Source organism: Grammomys surdaster, unplaced genomic scaffold (genome assembly GCF_004785775.1).
Source record: "Grammomys surdaster isolate TR1022 unplaced genomic scaffold, NIH_TR_1.0 366, whole genome shotgun sequence".
Lineage (NCBI taxonomy): Eukaryota > Metazoa > Chordata > Mammalia > Rodentia > Muridae > Grammomys > Grammomys surdaster.
The window spans coordinates 1,317,670-1,335,136 of NW_021604785.1; positions in this window are offsets into that span (position 1 = coordinate 1,317,670).

A 17,467-nucleotide genomic window follows, 5' to 3' on the forward strand; every position below is an offset into this window, starting at 1 on the left:
TACCACCCTAACAAGAGCATGCATAAGGAATTGAAATCAGTAGGAGAGCAGTCAAGGAGGTTTATCCCATGAAAAGAAGCAGCTGTTGAGAAACAACTACAGTGGTAGCTAATACTTATTAAACATCCCGACCTTCTCTGACTCTTCAGAGTGCTTAGGATTTTTCGTCAAAACATGGCTACCACTCTAAATGGTGCCTATTTAAAGGGCAAAGTTTGGTCAGCTCTGATTCACTGGGTCGTCAGAAATAATGGAGAGTCCTCACATCCTTCTGTGGCTTCTTCTCTCTCTTCTTCTTCTTCCTGGAGATGGCCATCCACTCCCAAGCCCTCAGCAGCTGCTCTTAGCTGCTAGGTCACGCCATTACAGTTTCACATAACCAGATACTATCACCCTGGTACGTTGTTGGCTTCTTTTGCAGCACGGTTCTTGATGTGGATTACTGTTGGGTGTACAGCAGTAGTTCACCCTCCTGTTCAAACAGACATTTATGCCTTGTGATTATGAGTACTGTTCTATCGGGTATGTACTGCAGTTTGCTCACCCATTCACTTAGAGGTGAAATTTGGGGTTGTTTCACATTTTTACAATTATAAATAAGTTAATAAATATAAATAATAAATTATAAATAAGCATGATGCACAAATATTATTTGAATGCCAGGGTTATAGGCATGTACAAACATACCCCATCTATCTGTCTCTTCCTGATTTACCTGTCTTGTCCTGGTTCATCTTCCCAGGACAACATCTGAGAAATCTTTGCATGGTAGAAGTTCATACATCTTTTCCCCTTATGTTTTCTTCTAGAATTTTAATTTTCACATTAGGTCTTTTCTCCAGTTTGAGCTAATTTCTTTGGTCTCAGTTTGGAAGAGGATTCTTTGCATGAGTGCCTAGGGACTCCTAAGAACGTACTGCCTCCACTGGTCATCTTGTACAAGTGTGCTAAGTTGACTTTCCATGCATGAGTGGGTCTGTTATATACATCCTCTTGTCAATCCATCAGCGGATGCCACATGACTATGAGGACTGCAGTTTTGACTAACTCTTTAACTAATCCCTAGTCCTCCAGCTTTGCTGAGTACCAAGTTGCTCTGGACATTCTGGTTCTTTTCATTTACATAATTTTAAAGAGCATTTTCATGTCACTACAGTAGCCTGTGATGTATTTGCTTGAGTCCGCACTGACTCTGTAGATTCACTTGGAGACAGTGGATCCCCAAGAACATCTTATCTCTTAAGTTATGGATGGATCTTGTCTCTGTTTATTTAGTTTTTCCTTATTTTCTCTCAGCAATGCTTTTTGGTTGTTAGAGTTCAGATCCTATACTTCTTTTTGTGATTCACCCCTAACTCTTTCACATCTTTCAATGCTACTGTAAACAACACTAATGATTCTAATTTTCTAAAAATGTATTTACTTTATGTGTATTGTGTTAGATATTAAAAGAAGGCTGCTGGATGGACCAACTATCTATGTGGTGCTGGCTCTACTTAGTTCAGGCTGCCATGTGCCTAGGCCTGAAGCCAAGCGCTTCGCAGCTGGAAGCGGCCAGAGGCCACGCAAGCACCACAGCTAGAAACAGCCAGCTAGAAACACTGGCCCACAAGACGCCAGGGTGGGAGATGGCTCTGCCAATGTCTGCCACGTTGTCTCCACATGGTGGGCTGAGCCCAGACCATCCCACCATCCACGCAGTACCCGGTACAAATTAGACTCTAATGCTTAATGATTAACCAAAGGCTTTTTATGTTTGGTAATGCTCAATAAACAAGATGCTTACACAATTAGAGGTGTTTCCCAATTAACTAACCTAGATATAAGTTGTTACCCAGGACTGCTCCCTATATAAGTGTGGTTCACCATCCTCCTACATCTCTGCTCCTCCTTGCTCCTCCCCACTCCTCCTCTTCCTCTCCTTACTCCTCCCCTTCCTCTCCTTACTCCTCCCACCTTAGCTCCTCCCAACTTGCTGGGAAAATGTGCATTGGTATTTTGTCTGCATGTATTATGTCGGTGTGAGGGTGTCAGATCTTGGAGTTAGAGACAGGTGTGAGATGGGATTTGAACCCAGGTCTTCTGAAAGAGCAGTCAGTGCTCTTAACTGCTGAGCTATCACTCCAGAACCAATTATTATAACTTTAAAATCTGATTGTTAATAGGTGGTAGATAGAAATAGAATTGATTATGTGTGTATTTGTATCTGTGTATGCATGTATGTGTATGTGCATGTATGTGTGTATGCATGTTTATGTGGATGAATGTGCTTGCTTCTGTGTGCATAAGTGGATGCCAGAGGTCTGCTTTGAGTAGCCCACTTTATTTCTTGTTATCTTACCTTTTAAGAGGGATTGCACACCGAACCTGGAGCTTGCCACTGTGGCCAGCCTGACTGACCAATGAGACCAGATTGCCTGCCCTCACTGTCTCCATCCCCAGGGCTATAGTTATGGGTGAATACTACCATATCCAGCTTTTATGTGGGTGCTGAGATCCAAACACAGGTACTTACGCTTGTACAACAAGTACTGTAACTCACTGAGCTGTCTCATCAGTTTCTTTGTTGTTTTAGAACTTTGAATGCTGATACCATACTAAATTCATATACTAATTTCAGAAGCTTTGGGCAGAGCCCACAGATTGTCTTCCAGTCATTGGACAAAGACAATTTTCCTTCCTTCCCTTCCTTCCTTCCTTCCTTCCTTCCTTCCTTCCTTCCTTCCTTCTTTCTTTCTTTCTTTCTTTCTTTCTTTCTTTCTTTCTTTCTTTCTTCTTTTTCTGTCAAGTTGGATGCTTTTAGCTACTTTTCTTCATCTCATTGCCCTGGATGGATCTCTGGTACATACTGGGATGGTAGCTGACGAAACACATCCTTGGCTCTTTACTGATTGATGACAAGGCCAAGAAGGTGTTAGCTGCAGGTTTCCATAGGTGTGTTTTTCAGACTGAGGATCTTTGTTACTTGTGCTGAGCATTTTTGTTAGTAAAATGCTAATTTTTGTGAAGTGATTCCTGTGGTTTGAGTGATTTGTGTTTTTTCCCTTTGATTTGTTTGTATGGTGAAATGATTTTCACATGTTGAACCAACCTTGAATTAGAAGGATAACCACATTTTTGCTATTCTGTGCTCCTTTTTAAGTAAATAAAAAATTGGTATATATAGTTTATGTAGATATAGGTTTCAATAAAGAAAATTTTCACTCAAATACATCACATTGTTTAGTTATATTCAGCCCTTCCTATCCTTTCTCCTTCCATCTCCTGCTTGAACTTTCATTCACTCAATCTTCTCCAACAGACTTCTACTTTCATGAGCCATGTTGGTTGAGGATCTTGTTTCTACTTTGCAAGAGCCATGTTGGCTAAGGATCTTAGGGAATTTTCAGTTCTTCATCTTAAGGGAGGTCCAACAGTAAATGAGGGCACAATGTAAAACTTCCAGGATTCTTTCAAGAGTAGAATGCCCTGCTTGGGGTGATGCTTGTCCTGGAAAATCAGGGAACAGGCTAATTTAAAAATGCATGCATTCTGGTTTTCTGTGGTTGGACTGCCTTTCCTCCATGATGGACTGTGAAGCCCCAAACTGTGAGCCAAAGTAACCACTTCCTCCCTAAGTTGCTTCTTGTCAGGTCACATCAAAGAAAATGTAACTAACACAAGTCGATGCATGCCGACTTTATATTTTCACTAAATGTGTGATACTTGGATACCAAAAGCTTTCATAAGAATCTAGTTGTGTAGATTTAACCCCTTAGAAGATGCACTCTATTAGGATGGAGGAAGTACCTCACTGTATCAAAAGTTCTAACCCTTCTTTTCACAGATCAAATAATTCTAAGACAATAGAATTAAGGTATCTGAAAATCAGATATGTGTAGCACACCCAAGATGTTCCCCATTCATGGAGTGAATCTTAGAGGCAGATTTTTCTTGGGTCCAACAAGAAAATGAATATAAAATTCACAAATAAGCTGTAGACATGAGAGTTCAGGGCTCACCACGTTTTGTCTGCGTCACTTTAACCAGCTAGGAAAAGTAGTGCATCATAGACAAGGGGTGGTAAGATTGTAAGACCTGAAGGCCAGGGAAGAGAGTTATGAGCCCTTCCTATGTTGGACATGGCTATTGCAATCATTATCACACAGCAACATTGACTACTTCATAAGACTGGATCCTTCAATGTCCCACCATGGATTGAGGAGGGGGCCAGCTGCTGGGAGAGAGGAAGCCATTTTCTTCATTGATATAACCACTGGCAATTTGCCTGTGCTCCAGTGAATATAGCCCATATTCATACCTGACCCTAACTAAACTCAGTGAAGAAAGGGTTGACTGGGAGAGGAGAGGGATAAGACAGGAGGATGGAGGTGAGAGAATGACCATAATACATGGATAAAATTCTGAAAAAAACATCAAAATATAACAACTAATAGCTTTTCAGGGAAATGCAGAAGACAAGAAAGAGTCTGTGCTCAGGACTGCATAGAGACAGAGATCCTTAAAAGAAGAAAGGAAGGAAACCATGTTCCATATTACAAATAGAAAGAAGGAAAAAGTTGCCAACAGTGGAATGGAACTCATGACATCATTATATACAATGAGCTCTCCTCCTGTTTAACAGGTGACCTTGGGTGCTAGGGTTGGGCTGGAGGTGCAAGACCTGTTCTGGAAGGACTTTTCCTTGTGGGTTAACAGGTTTTCAAGGCTTAGACATTCTTCGATGTGAGATTAGGATGATGTGCTAAGCCTGGCCCTCCATCTACTTTCACAAACAAAGCTTTGTTTGGACATAGGCAGTCTTGGGTGTTTACGTAGTGGCTCCTTGCATATGACAACAGAGATCAGTATAGTTATTGCAAAAATTATATGGGCTGAAGATTTTAAAAGTATTTATCCAGACCCCAGTGGGAAGCTTACGTATTTGGAGTCTCAGGGTGTCTGTCCACTGTTCAAGTCTTTCAGATATGTGGCGCACTCTAGTAATCTGGATATTTAGAAATATTTAGAGAGGAACAAAGGTTTTCAGTCCAGCCCCTCCCCAGTGGTGTTGGTTGCTTTTTATTTACAAAGATGGTAGGTGGGGTGGAAAGATGAATTTTAGGAGGAGCCTAAGAACTGACCAACAGAAAATTAAAATGAAGGTTAGTCATGGATTTTATTGTAGTTGAAAAATGACTCATCTTTTGGAGCTGCCCGTGAGTTTACACCTAAAAGTATCAGTAGATCACCAGCTAGGCAGAGGTGGCCCAGCTTTAATCAGATATCTGAAAAATGTTGGTAGGATCGATGAAGGAAATACCTACTGAGGGTGAAGGTGTCTAAACTTACAGAGGACACGGTTCTGCCCCTGTGTGAACAGAGCATGAGCTCTATGTTAACTGAGGGAGGTCTCAAGTGTGCTGCCTGCTGTGTTTTTAGACTCCGTTCAGGTCTGAGACTGAGCAGGGCTCAGCCAAAAGATAGAGAGCACACAGGAGTGATCGTGTGCTTTATCAGTTCAGTAGGTTTACGGTGTATCAGTCTCACCAGAGCCAAGACTCAAGTGCAACACAACATGAACAGCAAGGTCACCGGGAATGAGCAGGCTTTACTAGCTAGGAGGAGAGAGGGGGATGATACATGACTCCTCAAGACACAGACCTGCAGTTTCATGATACACATTCTGAGATGAACTCAGGGTGCAGTCTGTGAAGTCTAAAATTGTGTCGGCACCCTTGTTGCTACCCTTTCTCAGCATCACAGGTGACTGAGCCCAGAGGACTCAGTAGGTTTTATCAAAAGGAGTATCTGGAGTGACACACAAGGTTGTCCAATCAATACACAAAGCTACTTCAGAAGAAACTGCTTCTTGATATCTACTTCAGGTGTTGGACACTTCAAGCAGCATCAAGTAGACACTGGCTCTTCACATAGTGGACCAGGGACCAGGAGACTCAATGTCATGGGGTGACCATGGGAGGAGATGTCCTAATTCAAGAACCTTCCTTGGGACTGAAGATTCTGTATGCCAATGGGAGGGTAAGACTGCTTGCTCAGATCTCACAGATCATGAAGCAGAGACATGACAGGAAGCAGGGACAGTCTATAAGCCTCTGAAGTGACTCACATTAGAAGACGGCAATAAATTTATTTAAAGTGATGACCAATTAGAACTATCTACTGCATAGAACTTTCTAGCACAGCTCCCACAGAGCCCATCTCCACTGTGCAGCTGTCTGTTGGCTTTCTGCCAGAGCTCAGGCCTCACTTATCCCTCTTCTCATCCTCTGTTGGCTGCATTTGTCTGAGAGGAAGTAGAATCTTTGCCTGCTTCTTGATGGACAGCCAGTCTGAGGCCAAGGTGTGTATCTCAGCTTCCTTGTACCTCTGACATTAAGGTGAATGCTCTGAGCACACAGTAGGTCCAGTGAGTAGCTCCTTCAGGAGGATCACTGCTACTGAGTTGGTTTTCAGTGAGGGAGTAGAAGACAGACTGTCATGCTGACCAGCGCTGCTATCTTTCATTAGTCATTGCTTATCTAGAAAAGGCACAGCAATGAGACTAAATACAGCTTCCTCTCCTATCAACCAGTTCTCCTCCTTAGAGCAAGCTCTTGGGAAAGCAGTCCCTCCATGATTTTCTGCTGTTTCTTTGAGACAGGGTCTTATTCTGTAGCCCAGACTGCCCTGGTACTGGCTATGGAGCCCAGGCTAGTCACAAACTAAAGGCAATCTTTATGCTCTTAGTTCCCAACATGCTGAAATTGTGTGCACCAACATGCCTGGCATTTAATTACCTGAAAAGACAGTAAGGAACTGAGAGAAGAGAACACACTGGGCTTGGAAGTCAGCAGCTTTGGCTACATGAGGTCCATTTGGCCATCTTGAGTAGATGCCCTAGATTTAATCATTGTTGAGCAGTTGATCAAAGACATTGGTCTCACCAGTATCTTCATATAGACACAAAGTCATCCTGGTGGGCCAGTCACCCAACTAGTCTATGATAAGATAAATCTTGAAAAGTGGGTTATCTTCTTCCAAATAAAAAAGATTTATTTTATTATTTATGTGTGTGTATGTATCTATGGAGACCAGACAAGAGTATTGGATCCCTTGGAGCTGGAGTTACAGTCACAAACCATGATGTAAACTCTGAGAACTGATCTTAGATCCTTACAAGAATAGCAAACTCTCTTAGCCACTGAGCCATCTCTCCAATTCCTATTCTATCAACTTCTTGATTATGAATTATTGGAATATGGTTGTGACACCTCCAGTGTAGGTATAGTTACTTCATTGATCAACAATATTGACTGTGATCTCACTAATATATTAACTTTAAAACAAATGGAAGATGTCAACTGAAATATGAGTTAGAGAATCACATGTTTTTTTATTTGACTCTGGATTTTAGTGGTACAGGACCTCTATGATCATGGTCATGTTTAGAATAGCACATTAGGCTGGGGTCATGGAGAGACCTCTGATCCCTGGGACTTGTTGCAGCCTACCCAGAAGCTGCATACAACAGTAAGAAGTTATAACTTGTTACATTAGTTGTCTATGAATGGCATACCAAAGCCAATTTGGCGATTCCATAACACTTTGGAACGTACCAGTTTGCATGGACTCATTGTACTCAGTGATTACTAAACAGGGCCTGACCTTGTGTGACTTGATGTACATTATCTATATATTGGACTCCAACAAGCCTGAGCTTCTGCCTCTGCAGAAGAGATCCTATTCAATCAGAGTGCCTGATGTCTCATGTCAAGACATGACCTAACTTGGCTTATAGTTCACATATCCATATACAATGCACACACACACACACACACACACATACACACACACACACACATACACACACACACACACACACACACACACATCTATATCTCTGTATACCCTGTAAGGATTCAGATCTGCCATGGGTGAATTTCCAAAGCCCACCATCTAAGTTGCTCTGTGCGTTAGTGTCTGTAGATCCTTCCATGAAAATCTCTCTTCTGAGTACAACCAACAGACCCTACTTCATCTTCACGATTTCTGACTTTTGAGGTGGTATTGGATCCATGCATGCATTCCTGCACAGTATCAGCTCCTTCACTTCTGTTCTGGGGGTTAATGCCAGGGAGAGTGATGTCACAGACCATTGGTCTTTAAGGATAAGTTCTCTACTATCACCTCGGTTGGCATCACTTTCTGAACTTTTCATGTAATTAGAACAACCTCTTGCCTCTAATCCATAGCCCTGCAGGTATGCAGACAGCCTGGAGGTCCACAGTGCATCAATCAGTCTTCTTGGTTAGATTTGGCCATACCATCTAATTGTTCAAGGTGAGCCAGGGCATCTCAGGCCTGCTTGACGTCTACTCTGGTCCCTTTTTCATGGTCTCCTAGCTCTCCTTGGTGGACACCAACTTGGGTGCCAGGGTTGCCAGGGAATTTCTGATGATGGTGGATTTGGAAAAGGTGTGGCTCTGGATGACACTTGTGTGTGCCCTGAACCCAAAGAACAGGTGCTATCAAAAGCTTTTAATCTACTCAAAAGGAAGAGGGAACACTTAGAATTATTTTCTCCTTTCTCCTGTTATTACTATCCTTTTAAGTTGTTTAAAGAAATAAGGTACAGTCACCTTTTCTAACAAGGTTATAACAACACTGTCATTAAAACCTGTACAACAGCTGGCTCCACTTGAATTCTGAGCGCATTAAAACAAGCTTTGGAGTCAGTCGCCAGAGTTCTCGTTTTCATAAATTGCAGTGGTAACATGTAAATTTCTCCATTTGGCTATCAGGAACATAAGTCCTTTTGTGCTTCCTGTTCCCAAACCATGAACCTTGAGTGATGTTTTCAAATACATGGATAATGTGCTTACTTCCCTTTCAAAGCAGTACCGATAATATATCCGCTGCATTTAGCTAATACACTCGGTGGTAGGGGTGGGGCTCCAAATGCACACTGCCTAATCTTGGCTGAAAAAAAAAAGAAAGAATAGGAAAGGAAAGGAAAAAGTAGTAAAATGGTCCCCCCTTTCCTTTAAAGAAAGGCTACATTAACTGTTTCACAAAAAGTTATTTGTTTCCTGGGGAAGGCCTGCCAGCGAGTGCTGGGGACTGTGGGTGCATTCCACCTATAGGTTACATGAGCTTCTGTTATTTGTTTTCAGACAAAATAAACCGCAAAGCTTTTGCTAATGGACAATGGTGCAGAGTTTTGGTGGGAATATTTCAAAAGTGATGTGTATTTTCCCTTGATTATTTCCCCAGATCCTCAGGGATGCAAGCCAGTAGTGGGACATTCCCTTAGGAAAACACATCTCATTTATAAACTTCTTTCCCTCTATGCAATGAAAACAGTTTGGGCTTAGCACACTGTTCTGGTCAAATGATGGAGCCAAGTTCTGTGGCAACGAGGAGGCCCACACTCAGACAAAGCATGGCTGGGTGCCGAGGAGCCTGAGAGTGGGGGTTGGGGAGGGGAAGGAGGATTCCCACAGACTTTTAACCTGATCCTCCTTATACCAATATTTAAATCATGGAGAGTTTCCGATTGAGCGTATAACATATAAAGATACATAAAGTTGCAATGAGCAGGGCCTAATAGCTTTTTTAGACTCCAGAGAGATAAAAAAGACACAAATATAGATAAATGATCAGAAAAGGAATAATTGCGCTAACATCCTGTTCCCGTGCAGTATTTAACATATATTCTTTTTGCTGCGGTGCGCGTGGGTCTAGAATGTAAAAAGTGATTGCCTTTCCCATTTTTCTTTCCTCTTCAATATACAAGCACCTCTACAAACCTACTTGTAGAATATTATGTAGGTTTCTCTGCTTCATTTAGCTCCTTTTCTCTCAGGAAAACACATTATGACTTAGTACAAGCCTTGATCGATTTCTTAAGAGGCCTTATCTGATTGCTTTTATATTCTATTGATTTTTCTGAATTAAGTTTTATGGCCCTCAATTATTTTCTTGTATGATTGTTCACATCTACGTATGGTGTACCATATAATTATACACTGGCATGATTATGTTCTGGTTGGTAATCCCGTTTTAATATACGGCACTTTCCCTTTTTATGGAGATTATCTTCCATATGCAGACCGATCTGTCGAATTCCGTGCAGTGCAGATAAACCCAAGTCACAGAAGCACTCGCTCACTGTAGAGGCCACGATCGCGCATTCCTGACATCTTGACAGGAGCCTTTATTACACAGTGTTGTGATCATCAGGTTCATTAGGAAAGCGTTTAACAATCATAGGAGATGATTTTTATAAACCCGCTGTTCTGCTGACTGGGGGATACCACCATCACAGCACAATTAAGTTTCAAATGGGTTTTGAACGCTGATGGCTAATATAATTCAGCCGTAGCCGTAGACTGTTGCGTTATACCGTCATTTATCATTTGAGGGGAGATTCTGACAGTGCTCAAACGTCGAGGCCTCGATTAAACTGTCTCCTTTCACACGGTCTTTCGGAAACGAGCAGAGTCTCCTCCAGGTGATGTCTGTGGAAGAAGTTAAGACAAAAACAATCGGGTGAAGAGAAGTTTAATCAATTTATTAAACGAGTTGAGCACTAGAAGATACTTTTCTTATATAGTACATGTCTATCAAAGCTGTCATAAGTGACACAGCAAATGTCGGAATGCTTTATGGCAATAGATCGCAGCTATTGTTCTAGGCGTTTGGAACTCTTTATGAATATAAATGTATGGGGGAAAGCATCAGAGGGTCTGTTTGCACTCCTAAAATAATTTATATTCCGCACAGCGCATGGCTGACTGATTTCCTCCTAACGTTACAAAGTGGTTGTGTTATTTCATATTGCTGAAATTTGTATTATTATTTTTTTACATAAGAGAAGTCTTTGGATCTGCATTTATTAAGGAGAAAGAGATGCCTAGGCTTAAGCCACTATGACATAAATGCTGTAATATGTTCATTTTCATCCACTACAAATTCAATACATTCATATTCAGAACCCTTTATCTAATAGTGCTTATTAGATTGTTTTGGCTACAGCAGCAAAGCAATATATCACTGGAAAATAATAGGTATGTCTTTTTCAGAAGACTATGTGATTTGCTTGAGCCAGGCTAGCATGAAAATCTGTGCCATTTATTAATAAAAGACTGTGTTAGATGAACTAACCTGCTTGGCAGTTCCTGAGAACAAAAGAGCTAATTTCTCTTTTGTTTGTTAGAACACTTTGGTGCTGTCCTGGTTTGCAAAGGCCAGAGTGTGCTGGGGCTCAAAACTGCTTCTGGCTTAATGATTTGTTTTACAGTGCCTAATAAATTTTCAAACCCACATCAACATATCACTGACAAAGAACCTGGGAATGCAAACACAGATGATTTTGATTTTAATATGTGATCAAATTTTTATTATTGAATCAATAATCCTATCCTTTAAATTTTTTCTCCTTCTATTTTTTTTTTAAAACCAGCAAGGATACATAGGACATCCTATGTGAAGATCAAGACTTCTTGAAGTCTTTGGGCTTGCTGCTCACCTCCAAACAGTCAATGGTGAAGGGATGTATGGATTCTTCCAGCATTGTTTAAATACCTGGGAAGCTTCCTGCATAACCACATTGCCCTGCTTTGTATTGCAATTTTTCAGAGGGGCAAACAGAGGGCTTATCTCATGTTGAGTAGAGTAAGCTCTACTTCTACTTCTTCTACCTTTTCTTCTTCTTCTCCTTCTTCTTCTTCTTCTTCTTCTTCTTCTTCTTCTTCTTCTTCTTCTTCTTCTTCTTCTTCTTCTTCTTCTTCTCCACCTCTTCTTCCTCTTCCTCCTCCACTGCCTCCTTCACCTCCTCCTCCTCCTTTTCCTCCACCTCCTCCTCTTCCTCCTCCTCTTCCTCTACCTTCTCCTCTGCCTCCTCCTCCTCTTCTTCCTCCTCTTCCTTCTCCTTTCCCTCCTCCTCATCTTCCTCTTCCTCCTTCTCCTCGTCCTTCTCCTTGTCTTCATCTTCACACTTTTTGATCTTGGACTTCCAACCATCAGCCATCTGTTCCCAAAGTTCCAGAGTTATAACTTCTCAGGGTACACACATGTATGACAAGTGTGGTCCCCCATCCTGGGTGATTGTTGAGAGAGCCTTGTGGTGGGTAAGCCCCAGAGCCCCAGTGGCCCTGGGCTGTTCACCTCCATCAGTCACCATTTCCTTCCTATTCTCTGTAAGCTGGGAGAAAAACCCTTACTGGCAGAATACTTTTGCCATGGCTGTTCTCCACTGACTGTGACTGGGTTTGGAGACTGATTTGTCAGAGAGCAGAGTGCCCTAGCTTCACACGGCCACACCATCCGCTACTCAAGAAGGCTCTGCTCACATGAGAGGAAGGTCTGCTGATGTTTAGGGGAAGTCTACCCTAAGAATGTTTTTTTCCAAATGTCTTAGAAACAAAAATGAAAGTCTTGGAAGGAAATTCTTTCTTGGATTAGGCTTGGAAACCAAATCCAATGCCTCTTGTATGTGACCCCAGCTTTTATGACCATGAGTTCGAATGGCTTAACAGAGGCCAATGAAAACAAGTAGGGTCCTCCAATAAAAGCTGTGTCAAATGGTGTTAATATTAAATACACTTAGGCACATACTGATAATGAAATACTAAGTAAGGGAAACAGTTGTTTAAATATATATCCTTTCTCTGAACGACAGCTGTATAATTTCTTTTAAAAAATATTAGAATGGAACTCTTTGCCAATTCTCCAAGGAACCTGTAAAGTGCTGGCCCTGCATCCCCCACAGGAGCTATGGTGATGGCAGAGCCATGCTGGCTTTCCACCCTGGCTGGAGGTTGGCACACGTGGATGGCAAGTACACCAGCTTCTGTTCTTGTCTATATTCTTCTGATAAAGTTTTATTTCCTTGCTTCTACGAAGCACAACTAAATGTGACATGATTATTTTTCTTTACTGGAGATGAGACCAGATGAAGATTTGATCCTCCTGACTCTGAATCATAGCTGGAGCTGTTTAGTCCAGGGAGGGCAGTGACAGTAAGGAGGGCCGACTTGTCTTATCTGGCTGTGAAGCTGCCTTGATATCTTGATTGCAAGATGGCTTTTGCCTTTGTTAATGCATGTAGGCTACTGCTGAGTAGATTCTTGTCATCAGTTGCTAAGGAGAACTCTGGAAATGTTTCTAGAGGAGAGAGAAGAGCCCAATCCAGTGGCCTCTGAGAGTTGAGCTGCATTGCGGACCCCTGGGTACTCCTGATGCAGTTATGGGCCCATCTGGCAGTGTGGTGAATGGGTAAGACTGACCGTATTACCAATGTCCACTACATCAAGGCACCTTCAGCGTGTTGATATTTTGATGGTGCTGCCTCCCGTGCCTGATGACTTATCTCACAGAGAGTGTTCTGGAAACAGGTATTCTGATTGCTGGTTATTGGCTTCAAGAAGTCCCAAGGAGAGGTAATGAGACAGCCAGATGACTCATAGTGCCAAGAAGTGTCTCTTTAGTTGGTTGGAAGACAGTTGTTTAAGAAGCCCAACACCTTGCTATTTATTTTTCTGTAGTTCATCAACTCTGTCCCTGATTAGTTCCACCACTCTTGGGTTGGTCTGGGAGTAAACTAGGGCACTCCACACAACCCATGGCTTGCGGGAGTATTTGTGTCTTTCTATCACCAAAAGACTGAGTATCTTCCAAGTTTTCAAAGAATACTCTTGTGAGGCAGACTCTAAGCTAGATGCTGCGTATCCATGTGTCTGAAGTAATTGAAGCAAGGGCGTGGCCTGTGTCTGTGATGGAGACAATTTTTTTCTGGACTGTTTTCTGAGAAAGTGCATATGCTGAGATGCTACTGAACTCATCTACTGAATGTTTATGTGTCTTTTTAAGACATATGTATTGCTGGAAAATGTTAGTAAATTAACATTTTATTTCTTTTTACCATCACATTAAATGTGCTTGGTAATAGCATTTTAAATCTGTAAAAAGAAAGGAAGAAAGAAAGGAAGAAAGAAAGAAAGAAAGGGAAAGAAACAAAACCAAAAAACTCTCCTCATAGGTTATTGAGACTTTAAAACACAACTATAATGTCTTATTGGAAAGTAAGCACTGAATTTATGTGCACTGGTGTTGCAAGGCAGCCAGCACCTGAGATACAGGTTTTTTTTGTGTGTGTGTGTTATTGTTTGAAAATAGATTGACTACTGCCTTTTTAGGAGGCAAAACGCCCTTAGTACTTAAAGTGCGGGTGCTGGTGGAGGGGGTAGGAAATGAACAGAAAAAATATATTATGCTATATGAAAGTTTACCAAAGAGATAGAAAAGTTAGAGAAAGAAACTGAGTACTCAGGAATGGTGGCAGACAGTCCCAATGACTGACCCTTGCATAAAGAAGCAGGGTTTGGTTTTAAACATTGCCCTGGATTAATTTTTGTTGCTGTGATAAAAATATCCTGAACAAAAGCAATTATGATAGAAAGAGATTTTATGGCTTGCAATTTTAAGTTACAGACCACTATTGTAGGGAAGTCAAGGCAGGACTTAAAGGATCATCCCAGTCTCAAGAAAACACATGAACTTTCGCCTATCTTTACTAGCTTTCTTCACTCTTACACAGCTCAGGGCTGAGGCCAGGGAATGATGCTGGCTGTGATGAGTTAGACTCTCCTTCTTCAATTAACAATCAACACAATCCCTCACAGTCATATCCAAAGACCAACGTGATCTAGAAAATTCCTCATTCAATCAAGAACATTGAAAGATGGAGTTTGGAGAGCAATAAAGGGGAGGGCAGGATATGAATGATCCAATCAGGGAAATGGGAAGAGGGTCTCTTTAGAAAGGGTAGGGAGGTAAATGTAGAAGAAGGCAGGAGGATGATAATGGGAATATGAGAATATAGTAATCAGTTTGGGGGAAGGGGGTTGTTAGGCAAGGGGAAAGGGTAGATATAGAAGGAGGGATATGAGTAAAAGAAAAATAAGGATGTCCAAAAAGCCACAAAGAGCCATACTATTACCTAATTACCTAAACATAAACCCTATAATATCTATAATTCTGTGCATAAATATACATATATAGTTCTAATGATTTTTTTCTCATGTGGGCTGTTAAGAGAAGGAGAGTGTTTCCTTCAAGAGCCAAAGATTACCAAACAAACCCACAAATACCAGGCATGAGGAGCCCTTGTTTGAGTTGTTGGCCAGAGCTAAAAGATTCTGAAAACATACAGCCTACTCAGTCCATATATACTTGTACGTATGTTCTCAGAGCTGACTGTTTGGCAGTGGACAACCTTTGGTGTGCTCTTCACTGGGAGGACCACCTTTCCACTCCCAGCTTTCCTCAGTTGCCTATGGTTTGTGTGTGGGGTTGAAGCCTCATGGGATTTTCCTCATCCACTTTGGTATGTTCTTTGGTATCATCCTTGTCCAGCTCATGTTTGGATGATTATGTTGGTGAGACTTTACGAATGTAACTTCTGATGTTATTAGGAGCCTCAATCTCATGGAAAACTCTCTGATCCTTGACCCTTACAATATTCCTACCCTCCTTTCCCACAGTGTTTCCTGAGCCTTAGGTATAAGAGTGTTTTGAGCATGTATCCATTGGGACTGGGTTAACAGCTATGCTTATTGATAGGTTATGGTTTTCTGTAGCGGTCTCTGTTGCAAAAAGAAGTTTCCTTGATGTGGGGTGAAGACTATACTTATTTGTAAGTATAAGGACAAATGTTTACAGATTTATGTTGGGGATTATTGTTATCTGGTAATTAATGGTTGTAGATTCTTTTCCAATAACCATATCTTCAATAGCCCTGAGTAATTAGCTGTGTTTCCAATTACCAGGTATGGTTTCTCTCTTGTTGAGTGAGCCTTAAGTCCAATTAAAGAGCTTTTGGTTACCACCAAAGTATATGTGCCACTATTGCATCAGTCTGGTTAGGGTGCCATGCTAGTCACTGATGTGGTTCATAGGTATCATAGCCTGGTAGGATTCTTAGCTGCTGCCCTTTGAAAGTTTGGATGGTGCCTTCTGGTATAATGAAAGCTAGTACTCAGGAAGGCAGCATTCAAGTAAATTCCAGCTCAGTGGCCTCTGGGCCCTGTTTCTGAAGAGCCTGGGGTCTTCAGCAGTGGGAACTTCTACCTATGGGGATAACCAAGGGTAAAAGCAATAAGCTATATGTTTTGCTAATTCCTTGGACAACCCTAGCCAACAACTCAAAAGTGGATTCTCATGTCTGGTATTGGAAAGTTTGGTGTCTTTGGCTCTTGAAGGGTGTGCCATCAACCCAGATGAGAAAAGTTTATTAAAACTGTGTATGTGTTGTGATGGTTTGTATATACTTGGCCCAGGGAGTGACACTATTAGAAGGTGTGACCCTGTTGGAGTAGGTATGACCTTGTTGGAGTAGGTATGCCACTGTGGATGTGGGCTTCAAGACTCTCATTCTAGCTGCCTGGAAGCCAGTTCTCTGCTAGCAGCTTTCAGATGAAGATGTAGAACTCCCAGCTCTTTCTGTACCATGCCTACCTGGGTGCTGCCATGATCCTGCCTTGACGATAATGGACTGAACCTTTGAACCTGTAAGCCAGCTCCAATTAAATGCTGTCTTTATAAGAGTTGCCTTGGTCATGGTGTCTGTTCACAGCAGTAAAACCTTAACTAAGACATGTATATACTGAGTTATGTGCATTACCTATGTACAAAAGGTAACAAGTTAATAGTATGATTTCTTGTGTCTTTTTAGTCATCCTTATTGTTATTTTACTTACCAACCTCCATTCCCTGTGTTTATGTCCCTCTACCTTTCTAAGGAGTTTCCAGACTCAATTGTCCAAATTGAAAGTCTCTGGATTATCAAAATTTTCTTAAAATAATGTTTTACAATTTTCAGTGTGGAGATATTGCAAATCTTCTCTTAAATTTACTCCTTAATTTTTATAATGATATCCTTAATTTAAAATTACATTTATTTGTTTATTTATTCTCCCTCCTCTCCTTTCACCCCCTGCTGCCTGCCTGCCTCTCTCTCTCTCTCTCTGTCTGTGTGCGTGTGCGTGTGCGTGTGCGTGTGCGTGTGCGTGTGTGTGTGAGAGAGAGAGAGAGAGAGAGAGAGAGAGAGAGAGAGAGAGAGAGACTGAAAATCTGCATATATGGAGATCAGAAGGAAATCAGAAGGTAACTTATAGGATTTGAGCCTCTCTTTTCTCTTTCTACCATTTGGGTTCCAGGGATCAAACTCAAGTCATTAGATTTGGTAGAAAACACCTTTAGCCACTGTGTCATCTCATAGCCCTCCTTAACATTTTGATATTCATTGATGTTCTTCTTAACATTTTTGTTTTATTATTGTTTACTGTGTTGAACAGATGTTGACTTTTGCTTCTTGACATTGGCAACAGTCAGCTCCAAAATGCCCATTTCATAGGACTTAACGCGCTCTATTGGCTTCCCTTGGCCTGTTACAATTCTAGTCTTCTGTGGTACTTTTGGGTTA